Source organism: Equus przewalskii, chromosome 13 (genome assembly GCF_037783145.1).
Source record: "Equus przewalskii isolate Varuska chromosome 13, EquPr2, whole genome shotgun sequence".
Lineage (NCBI taxonomy): Eukaryota > Metazoa > Chordata > Mammalia > Perissodactyla > Equidae > Equus > Equus przewalskii.
This window is the reverse complement of record NC_091843.1, coordinates 78,478,425-78,490,980: the sequence shown is the minus strand read 5'-3', so window position 1 is coordinate 78,490,980 and position 12,556 is coordinate 78,478,425. Positions and strand designations below refer to the sequence as shown.

The 12,556-nt window shown below is 37.8% G+C and overlaps 1 long non-coding RNA gene across 1 annotated transcript in view; it reads right to left on the bottom strand.

Moving 5' to 3' along the window:
• The window catches only part of LOC139075409 (uncharacterized), a 187,321-nt gene that overhangs the window by 88,557 nt on the left and 86,208 nt on the right, over positions 1-12,556 (bottom strand). The window contains exon 2 of the long non-coding RNA XR_011525788.1: positions 7,283-7,381. This is a non-coding gene — a long non-coding RNA (uncharacterized lncRNA). The remainder of the gene's footprint in view (positions 1-7,282; positions 7,382-12,556) is intronic.

Here is a 12,556-nt window from a genome sequence, read left to right as displayed (position 1 = left end):
ACTGTAGGAGAAACAATCACATAAAAACATAATATGAGAGAGTACAAGAATCAAGGAGAAAGTAAAGTTTCATGGAAGCAGGGGGGATAAAGTATGTAATTCTCATTAGGAGAATTGGGGAGTGTTTTACAGAAGTGACATAGGACATTGGCCTTGAAAGATGAATTGAGATTGTCCAGAGGAGAAAAAGGGGAGAGGTCTTTCCCAACAAAACAAAAACATTTCAAGGACCCTGAGTTGTGAAAGAGAGGGGTGAAAGGTTCTGTTGCACAGGAGCAATGGAAGTAAGTGAGGGAGGGAAGGAAAGGGCACAGCAGAGGCACATAACCAAGCTGAGAAGTAGGGGAAAGAATGTCAAAGACTGTGCATGTTATGCTAAGACGCTCAGATCTTGTCCTATAGGTAATGATAAACTACCAAAAGTCTTAAGCAGAAGAATTTCCATATCTTATTTACATATTAAAGTGCTAAATCTAATATCAATATGGAGGAAAAACTGGTGGCATGGAGACTAGTGAAAGAGCTATTGCGATAGTTCATGCAATAGATGTGAATTGTTGCCTTGGGAGATAAGAAAGCAGTAAAAATAAAAATGGGATTAATTTTCTGACTTAGATGATAGGGTAATGGTGATGCCATTAATGAAAAGAGGAAATATAGGAATGTGAACACAAAATCTTAATTTAAAAAGAAGATTGTATACTTTGGGAATGATTATCCAGCTTGATGCAATGAAGAATGTGACTACCAGTGGCTTAACACAAATAAGGTTTATGTTCCTCATTAAACAAGAAGTTTGGAGGCAAGCAACTACTGGCATTTGTTCAGCAATTTGATAGTATTTTGGCTTCACCAAAGAAGAAATATGGATGGCAAATAAGCACATGAAAAGTGGTCAACATTATTAGCCATTAGGCAAATGCAAATTAGATCATGATGAGATATTACTATGCATACATTAGAACCGCTAAAATTCAAAAACTGACAATACCAAATGTCAGTGAAGACACAGAACAATTGGAACTCAAACATTGCCAGTGGGAATCTTAAACGGTACAGCCAGTTTGGAAAATAGGTTGGCAATTTCTTGCAAAGTTTTATGACGTTAAACATACATTTACCATATGACTCAGGAACCCCACTCCTAGATATTTACTCAACAGAAATGAAAGCTTATGTGCACACAAAGACTTGTATATGACTATTTATATCAGCTTGATTCATAATCACTAAAAACTAGAAACAACTCAAATATCAATTAGCCAGTGAACAGATAAACAAATTGTTGTACAACCATAAAATGGAATATTACTCAGCAATAAAAGGAACAAACTACTGAATATAACATATTTATTATCTAAGTGAAAGAAGACAGAAACAATCATATGAATTAGTCACTTATATGACATTTTGGAAAGGCAAAACTAAAAGAATTGTAATCATATCAGTGGTAGCCAGGATATTGGGAAAGGAGATTGGGAAAGAGGTATGAGGAAATTTTATGGGATGACGGAAATGTTCAATATCCTGATTCCGGGGGTGGTTAGATATTTACATAAGTATTTATCAAAATTCATGGAACTGTACACCTAAAAGACTAAATTTTACTCTATGTCAATTATACTTCAATGAACCTGATGTTTGAAAAAAACCCAGATTACAAGACTATTGCTTATTTTCAGAGAAAAAATTAAAATGATAGTCTTATGGGACTAAGGTGCTGGCCTTCACAATGAGCATGATGTGGAAGAAGAGATAGAGAGTTAATATCAAATAGTAGTGCCATGGTCAGAATTTTTAATGTTCAAAGATGTGGTTCTTTTAGATCTATGGAAAAATAGTCAATGGACTTGGGGGATGATATCATTTTTTCTCTTGATGCTGTGTAACCATAGATTTCCCTAATATGCTCTAATTTTTCAGAGTCTTTTACTTTCCAACTCTTGCAACTTTGAACAATTGCTCTTTCAACTACCTGCCTTTACCTTTATTTCATTGTTTAAATTTTATTCTTTACTACATACATGGCATACTATCTTATTTAATAAATCTATAATTTGTCATTATGGACATATTGTAATAAGTTCATTAAATAAAAGACCAAAAATCTTCATAAATCTGATCACATCCTCACATATAATATATAATGCCACAATATTTTAATTTCTATTTTACTATGTACAAATTAACTTTCAATTAATGAAATTTATTATAGCAAAATTCTAACTAGATAGATAAATATAAGTTTTTGGATAAGACAGTAGTTGGAAACTTTGCATTCTGCTATTGCTAAGAAATAAATAGGATTTTATCTATTTTTCAAAATTTCCTGTGTGCACTGCTAATGCTAACCATTCAATTTTTCTAATTATGTCAAAATGGTATCCTGGAAGACAATGGTTCGATTCATTATGAATTCACAAATAGCATTGACTCAATAGAACTCCACATCAGACCTTTTCTCCCATTTTCTCATGGCAGAATCTCTAGTTCATGAATACAAGTCTAGGATACAATCAGAAGTAAGTTCAAGGACAACGGTGAGTTTTCTGGGTTAATACACACTGGATTTGTGAAGTCATCTTTGCCTGAGTTCTCACCCTAAGTCTGCTGAAAGACAGGCATGCCTGAGCAACATAAAAACACTGGCGATTTGTTCTCAGGTCAAATTTCTCTCCTATTTATGGATGCTTTTTTTCACGGAGGTTTTGTAATGTTTGTCCTACACAATTATTTCTCTTCTGAGTCTGCCCCACCTCCCTGCAGGCCTGGGAGACTCCCAAACAGAGGTTGTGAATGCACCTCAAGACCCACTTTCTGACCTCCTCTCTACACTGTACATGACTGTTTAATTTCCTATTTAAGACAAATTAATCGTTGCATGCTCTAATGAGGCTGCAAAGGATCCCGCTCCAGTCCACAAGCTTGGGAGAGGTTACCCAGAGGTTGTCCAGATTGATGGTTCCAGGGTGGATGACCTGAAAATGAACTTTGACTAAACTTTGCTCTTTGTGCATTTGGCAGTCTGCACTTGGGGAGTGGCAATTGTCTGCAGCAGACGCTTCAAAACTTCAGCCTAAGATTTTGTTTGGAGGTTAGCCTTTGGGAAAAGGAAGGGGAAAAATCTCAGCTCTTTGTCAATCTTTTCAAAGCTAGTTTTATTAAACTTTTCTAAGTGTTTTATTCTTCTTTATAACATCCAAGTTACATTTGAGGATACAGTGTTAGCCTAACTAAAAGTGTCTTTTTTTCTTTTTCATTTCCTCTTCTCCAGGAAAAATACAAGTTAGAACTGTTTTGTGACTTGAACACAATCTACTATAATACAACTTCTATGATGCCTTTCACTTAAGAATTTAGATAATATTAATAATTATCTTAATTATTAAATAATTAATATGCTTAAATAATAATAAAAAATATGCTTAAAATAATATGCTTATAAATATTGTTTACCATAATCTGGAGGCCATATATTAAACCCTTTTACTGATTAGATACAATTTTTTTTTTGAGGAAGATTAGCCCTAAGCTAACATCTGCTGCCAACCCTCCTCTTTATGCCGAGGAAGACTGGACCTGAGCTAACATCCATGCCCATCTTCCTCTTCTTTATACATGGGACGCCTACCACAGCATGGCTTGCCAAACAGTGCCATTTCCACACCCAGGATCTGAACGGGCAAACCCGGGGCCACCGAAGCGGAACATGCGAACTTAACCGCTGCCCCACCAGGCCAGCCCCTGATTGGATACAATTTATCTCTGGTTTATGTTGGTATTGAAGCCCACTGTGTTGAAATCATTAAGTTTCAACTCTGCAGTACAAGACGACAATCTATCTATCCAGGCGACACCCCCTAAATTAATTGTTCTTTAAAACGAATGTGAGAGAACCTTTTCCATTAATGTGCCAGCACCAAGTGACAGGACATTCTGAAATAAATTATTTTGGCTTAGGCTACTCTGGCAGCTGGGCTGGACTCTATAAAAACACCTTTTGAACAACATGCAACTATTCTCCACTTAAAGATACATAAATAACAGTATTGTTTTATGTAATATTCTTCACTGTTTCCTCACATGCAATTGATGAATATCACACTATTCTCATAAGGAATCATGAATAGAAGTGTCATCTCCTTATGCGAGATGGGAAAAGGCTTAGATTATTTTATGAAACAATAGATTTGGAATAAGAAGTCCACATTTCTTACTTTCTGGCAATTTTTCCTTTCTCTTCATCCTCTCATCTATTTTTTGTGTGTGTATGTGAGGAAGATTTGCCCTGAGCTAACATCTGCTACCAACCCTCCTCTTTTTTGCTGAGGAAGACTGGCCCTGAGCTAACATCCATACCCATCCTCCTCCATTTTATACGTGGGATGCCTGCCACAGCATGGCTTGATGTGTGGTGCATAGGTCCACGCCCAGGATCAAACCAGCGAACCCCAGGCTGCGCCAGTGGAACATGAGAACTTAACCACTGTGCCACCAGGCCAGCCCCTCATCTAGATAATCCCACGTGGTCTCATGGTAGCTTTAAGTGAAAAAAAAAAAAACGAGAGAGCTCTAATCTACCCTTCCATAGGTGGGTAGGAAAGGAGTTTGCATATGTCTTTTTCCTTGAGCAAAACCCCTAAAAATGTATAGGAGGCATCATAAAAGGTCACCACACACTTGTAGCCAGAATGACATGGATGTGAAAGACTCTCAGTCTCCCCCTAAAAGCCTGTGTAATCTTGCAATCTCAGTCACGCCCTGGAGAAACCAGATTATTTCATTTTAGGTGTATTGTTCAGGTCTTAGTTGAACTGGGAACTTTTTTTAGGTCCCTTTAGAATACGTCGAAGCCCCACTGGGCTCCAGAGCAGATCACCATTGCCTTTTTAAATATCATCCTTTCTAGTGCTACTGTGCACTCCTAAAGCTAGGCTGCTGAGCCCAGGGACAAAGTGACCGGAGATTGCCAAACCAATTACCCCGACGCTTCACTAAATTTTTTTGGCTAAAATTCTCTAATATCAACCTATTCCCTTGACTCACAGAGAGTGGGCAGGGGTCAAGGAAGGCACCTCTCTGGACTACAGCCAATCAGCACATTATCATCAGCAAGACTGGCCCATGGAACAAAATGGTGTTTTATGGCTTTTAATGTCTCTTGAAATTACAATACCCTTGGGTAGATAGGATTTAGGAAGGAGCGTTGATAGTAACTTGCATCAATAATCTGCCCTCTCTGCTCTTTACTTCCCGTCACTGATGCATTGGCAATCCAGGATCAGGACTGGAAACAGAACTTACAGGGAGACATAAAATAAAAGTCTGAGAGATAGAACTCCAGTGGCAGTGTTTCTGCAATACCCAGGACACCTGAAAAAGCAACAGGCTAAGTAATCCATGGTATATTGGCCCAATCTACTTTGCAAGAATAGAGCTGGATTATTACGCCCCAACCTAAAGGCAAATCTGGAGTGAATAAAGCAGAAGCGGGTCCTCTGATGAACAAAGATCCTCTGAGCTAATGTCAGAAATGAAGGGAGCAAAATGAACTGGGAAAAAACAATAACCTTTTGACTTGAAGAGGGATAACATTTGCCAAATAGAATGTCTTTCTTAATTTAACATGAGGCATCACCAGCTCTTTTGGGGTCATTTCAAATCACACCAGGTGGTGCTAACTTGACTCAGAGGCTGGAAATTGCAACACAGCTATGCTCAGGTACCCATTGCAGTTTAGGATGCTGTAGAAAATGGTAGTATGATGACCCGTTCTCCGCTGCTTCCATTCCTCACAGCTTCCACTCTTTTACCTTCTTCCAGAGAGTGATTTAGTGTTAATGATGTTGTTGGAATAAACTTTTTTTAAGCCACTCAGTTATCTTTTGGTAGAAATTTAAGATGTACCTCCACTGCTCCTTTAAGATGATATTGTAGACTTAGTGGAGAAGAATGATTGATAGTGTGCCTTTTGAGAGTGATTTTCAGAGTGCCTTCCAAACTAAATTTTATGTCAACAGTTTCAGCCATCTGAATTCCCAAGTCATTCTACACAGAGAGCTCTAGGTGCCCTGCAGGCCTCTCCACTGGCCGTATGACTATTCCTTTCCTTTTAAAACAGTTTAGGGAACAGAGCCATTAACAAAGCTAAGACCACAGTGCAACCGAGAAATATTAGGCAAAAGCTAATTCCATTTTCTTCTACGATCAGTGTCCCTGAACACAGGTCACAAGCAAATGAGAGTGTAGCCTAGCTTGAGGTTAATTCCTTCATCAAAATAATTATGGTGAATTGGTTCTGTACTGTCAACTCTTACTATATTTTCAATTGATTTGCTGCTAAAACAGGAAAAAGCCTGAAAGATTAAGGCCATAAAACCATTATGGGAATGAAAATCCTTTACTCTACAAAGTACATTTTTTAATTGTTAAATTTAATAACAGGTTTTGAGTTAAATAATTGACATACTGGAAGCATTTGGAAGGTGAGATTTGTTCTTCTAAAACATATTAGTCTATTAATCATTAAGGCAATCCACACATATACAAAGAAAGACTGCTTCAACTCATATGTTTGCGCACATTGATTTAAAAATGACAATAATTTGGGGCTGGCCCCGTGGCCGAGTGTTTAAGTTCCCGCTCTCAGCTGCAGGCGGCCCAGTGTTTCGTTGGTTCGAATCCTGGGCGCGGACATGGCACTGCTCATCAAACCATGCTGAGGCAGCGTCCCACATGCTACAACTAGAAGGACCCACAATGAAGAATATACAACTATATACAGGGGGGCTTTGGGGAGAAAAAGGAAAAAATAAAATCTTAAAAAAAATGACAATAATTAAAATTAAATACTACAAATTTTTCATTAGTCTATATTTTTAATAGAAAACATGTAGGACCTCAGACTCCTCCTTAGAGAAGACTTTTCTTTCTAGGGGGCTGTGATGATATACAAGGATCTATGAGCCTCTATATAATCATGGTATTCACTCTTCTTTTATCTTTTTTATGCTGACTCCCTTAGGTTTCTCTTTGCTTTTCCTGTTTAGGGAAGGCAGAGTTCCTTTGTATTGTTCCCAACAGTGTTGAGGTGTGAAGCAAACACAAGACAATCAGATACCGGCTATTCATCAGGGTTAGGCGAAAGTCAGAACTAGTCACTGAAATTAACAAGAAGGGATGTAACAAACCCACCTTCTCACAATTCATTTGAAAGTCAGATGATATCAATTAGCATTATCAAGTAAGCCTGGGCAGGTGAGGGTGACAATATCTTACTTACCTCGCCCAAACATGTGATGATGAACGACTCACTCATGAAACATACTGAGTCAGCATTTCCTCAGCATTCACAGACTAGGTTTAAGCACCTCCAAATATCCTGAAAAAAACAGAAAAACTCAGTTGTGGAGCCACAATTGGGTGGACACAAGCCCAGGATGCTTAATACTTCACCAAGTTCGAGTACTAACCTTCTAGCTGCTAATGTCCTAGGAGATAAGCGTTAAATAAAGTTGACCTAGACTCTATTTAATTCAGTTTCAGTACAAAACACATGTTCAGGTTAAGAATATTATTCTTTTCTAAGGAGCTCCTGGGACCCTCTGCAATTAATTCACACTCATTCCTGCAAGGTGGGTACCATTAGACCCACAATAAAGAGGGAAAACGAAAGCAAAGAGAGACCTTAGAATGATTTGCCTAAGTGAAGAAACTGAGTCTAGAAACCCACTTGCTGGCCCCTTAGGGCAGCACTTTATCCACTGTCTAAAATGTCTTCTGCACCAATCCACTTGCAGAAATACTCCTCACGTGTCCATTAGAGTCATCACTGTTGCTGCTTATCCAGGCTAATGTAGGTCTACTTGGCTCTCACCAATATGTGAAAACACCCAGAGACAGCCGAGCAGAGTTTCAGTTCAGGAAAACACGGACCTCCTTCTCATGCCTCAGCTTACTTCTTAGTAAGTCAGGCTTCCTGCAGTGAAGGAAGAAACATCCTTGGCCCTGCAACTCCTGGCATGTTCAGTTTAAGTTCCCTAAGAAAGTTCAGGCTGCTTATATTTTATTTGAACATTGGATGTCAATCCTGAGGTAAGTATTAGGAGATTGGAATGAAGTGTTGGAAGCAAATTTAGCTGGGAAGGTATGATTAATTTAGGTTATATCTATAAACTTGAATACATTGGCTTTCTTAGCCTTCCAGTAAAATGGATAATGAATGCCCAAAAAGATAATTGTCTACATTAAATGGTTATAAAATTGGAATTTTGTGGGAAAACTATTCAACTCAGCTTGGTTTTCTTTTCCCTTTATTCATTCATTAAATGCACAGATGTACATGGAGCACCTGCTGCCGTACACTAGGGCTAAGAGCATAGTGACTAGGCCTTGTGCTGGGCTGAGGACACCCTCTGTCCCCCCTGCTAGAGGAGAGCCGCGAAGTGCATTCAAACAGTCCCTGATACACAAGACGACAGAGTGCAGTGAATGGGGTGCTCCATGGAGGCCCCTGACCCACCAGGAAGGGCCCAAAGACAACCAAGGCAGACGTCCTGGTGGCAAGAAAGAGATGTGCATGGCTTCAGGACATATTTAGAAAAGTCATTTGATTTTAAATGTAATATGAGGCTGGTTTTCGTCTCATATTGTGGTGGTGATGAGAGAATTGGGGAGAAAAGAGGGAGAAGTTAAAGGAAAACTTTCAGACTTCATAGACATGGCCTTAAAATGCCTTCTATTTGAAAAGTAAATGGGTTTAGTGAAGATGTAACTGATTGAATTTTATGAGACATGTAAATGATTTTTCTGCGCATCGGTGGTCCATGCGGGAGAATTCAGTGAGTGTGTGCCTTAACGCTACTTTCAAGAAAATACACGCAGCGTAAATCACAGATTGTCAGGATACAATTTGATTCAAAGTGTTTCCTCACAAATATGCAATGAAGCTTCCAAATAGCACCCAAGGATATTTAATTGGGCAAATTAAATTAAAGAGATAATAAAAGTGAACAAATTAAGTAGTGGTAGGGCCTAGAGAACTCACTGGAAATTTGTATTTTCCTTTTAAATAGCAGAATTTTTGGTTGAAAGATCACAAACACTGACAAATTTGAGAAATTCTTGTCTCATTATGATGCAAATGGGAGATAATTAGAACTTCAGAACTGAAAGTTCAAAAAATTAAATACTTAGAAATAAATCTAATATGTACATTTGAAGTTTGCATTACTTCTTTAGTGCTGCCGTGACAAAGTACCACGAGCCAAGCGCCTTCAACAACAGAAATGCATTATCTCACAGCTCTGGAGTCTAGAAGTCCAAGATCAAGATGCGGGCAGGGCGTGTTCCTTCTGAAGTCTGTGAGGGAGAAATTTGTTCCATGCTTTTTTCCAGCTTCCAGTAGTTGGCTGGTAGTCATTGGTGTTCCTTGGCTTCTGTGTCACCCTAATCTCTTCCTTCATTTTCACATGGCATTCTTGCTGTGTGCCTGTCTGTCTCCAAATTTCTCCTTTTTATAAGGACACCAAGCATATTATATTAAGGCCCATCCTGATGACCTCATTTTAATTTGATTACTTCTCTGAAGATTCTATCTCCAAATAAGGTCGAATTCTAAGATTCTGGGGGTTAGGACTTTGATATATGAATTTGGAGGGGGATACCTAACAATGCTGAAAACGATAAAGCATGGTTAGAAGAAATCGATATAAATGGAGAGGCATACTGTGTTCACGGACTGGAAGACTCAGTATAGTAAAGTCAATTCTTCCCAAATCGAGCGGCGTTTATAACACAATCCCATCCAAATCCCAGTAGAATTATATATATATATATAGACGAGCATATTATAAAATTTATATGAAAAGGCAAAAGAATTAGAACAGCCAAAACAGTTTAGAAAAGAGTAAAGTTGAATAACACTACTAAATTTGAAGACTTACCATAAAACTACAGTAATTAAGATGGTGTGGTACTGGTAGTGAGATAGATGCATAGACCAACACAACAGAACAGAGAACACGGAAATAGACCCACACAAATGTTTCCCATTGATTTTGACAAAAAGCGTGGAGGGCAATTCAAGAAAGAAAAGATAATCTTTCAACAAGTGGTGTTGGCATAATTGGACATCCATATGCCAAAATACGAATCTTAACCTACATGACACAGCTTATACAAATCAATTCAGAATGAAACAAATCTAAACATCAAATTCAAAATGATAAAACTTTTAGAAGAAAACATAGGGGAAAGTTTTTGTGATCCAGCATTAGGAAAAACGTTCTTAGATATGACATCAAAACCTCAATTCAGAAAAGAAAAAAAAATTGACAAATCAGACTTCATCAAAATTTAAAACATTTGTTCTGTAAAAAACAGTGTTACAAGAAAGAAAAAATAAGCTAGACTGTGAGAAAATATTTGTACACCATATATCTGAAAAAGGAGTTGTACCCAGAATATATAAATGGGCTAAAGACTTGAGCAGACTTAATCAAAGAGGCTACGTGACAAGCAAATAAGGATAGGACTGCAGGATGTTTTCATTCTAGTGTTTCCTCCCGTTGTATGTTAATTATACAAGCGATTTGTTTCCACTTTACTTGAACTAATTTCCTCAAATTATTCAATTTTTATTATATTTACTTATAGTCAATATCTGTTTAAAGACACATTTACAAATTTATTTGCTCAACTTTCTTACATCTTAGTCCTTGTTCTTAGGTTCAATTTCCTTCTTACTGTAGTAGATGCTTTTTTCGTTTGTTGCTGATATATTGTTCCCTAACTCCTGGATAGTTAGGAGTTTAACCAGATGTATATTTCTAGGTTGATGGTTATTTTCTTTCACCATTTTGCAGACTTTCCATTATCTTCTGGCTTCTTATTACTGTCGAGAAGTCTACAGTTTAGTCTAGTTGGAATTCTTTTATAGACAATCCCTCTTTTCTCTGTTGCTGTTTTCAAGACTTCTCTCTTGGTCTTTGGTGTTTCGAAGCTTTACTGTGTTGTCTCAAGGTCTGAAAACACTTTTATTCATCACACTTGGGACTCACTGTGCTACTGGAAAACTCTCCCCCATACCTCCATTCTTTCCTTCTGAAAGTCCTATTAGGCATAGGTTGAAACTTCTCATTTATCCTCCTTCTCTCTTTTATAATTTCCAACCTGTAACTCGCTTTGCTGCATTATGGAGAATTTCTTTAGACCTGTTGCCTTCTCCACTTGGTGGTTTATCACTCACCTTTGCAAGAAGCACGGGCCATGGTTACACATTCTAAAAAGCACTCTTTTATTCCACCTAGAATCCAAGCCCAAAGAAAATGGCAGATGTTTTTCTATTCCTACTTTCACTGAATTTGCAGCCTGTTGAGAATCCTAAAATATATGGAGATTTCAGTTTCAATACGCCTCTTTGGACAGGCCCAAATCGTACTCTGCTTTGAGCATCAGAAATAAAGTCCTGTGATTTCCATGTCCCATAATCTCTACTACCCAGTTTATCTCCCACCCCTACGCCTAGTAGCTGCAGCATCAGCTATTGGGCTCACCACTGAGGTTAATTTCTAAAACGCAGTGATTACTTTCTTGTGAGAACAGTCATGCCTTTAAATGTATGTTAGTTATTTTTCAGTTCTTTGTAGTAGTAGGATTTTTGTGTTTTGTGTTGTTTTGTTTTTGTTCTCTAGAATAGTACTTCTCAACCATTTTTTCATCAGGACTCATCTTTTTAAATAATATTTACTTGGCACTCTGAGGTTAAACAGAAGAGACTAAGCCTGGCTTTGCCATTTACTAGCATATGACCTTGGACAAGTTGCTTAACCACTCCACACCTCAGTTTCCCCATCTGTAAAATGGGCACAATAACAGTACATACCTCATGAAGTTGTTATGGGAATTAATGAATTAGTATCTGTCAAGTGCTCAGAACAGCATCTTTCACTTAGTAAACAATGTTTAAGTATTTGTTATATAAAAATGAAAACAAGAAAATGTCAGTAGTCTTCTATTAAATTAAAGTGTATATTTAAAACAAATCAACTCCATTTTGCTTTAAAATCTGTTGCCTATTGTGTAGATAGAGGGGGAACAAGAAACTAAAGTATTTTTGTTTAAAATCACTTGGATGACACACGTGAAACCGAACAGTAACATTGACCCAATTCGGTTCTCATCACTCAACAACACTTTCCTCCTCTATCCTATATATTCACCTTGTCACTCACATGTCTCAAATTCCTGTAAGCAAAAAATTGTAAATGACAAGTAAAGTGACTACTGCATCTCTCCATTTCCCACCCAGAGAAGCACTCAGAGTCTCTAGGAAACACAAAAATGCCAAAAGGAAATGACATCAAGGGATTAAAGGGACTTGCTTTTTATTATCTTCCTTCTAACTTCCCTGCAGCAACCACTTTGGCATATTGCTTGTCTATATCAGCAGCACTGGTCCGGTGGAGAGTAACTTCCCAAAGAACACACTGAGATTTCCACCAATCCATATATTTCTGCATCTTTGTAAAGAAAGCCAAATTTCCAGTTATTCTTG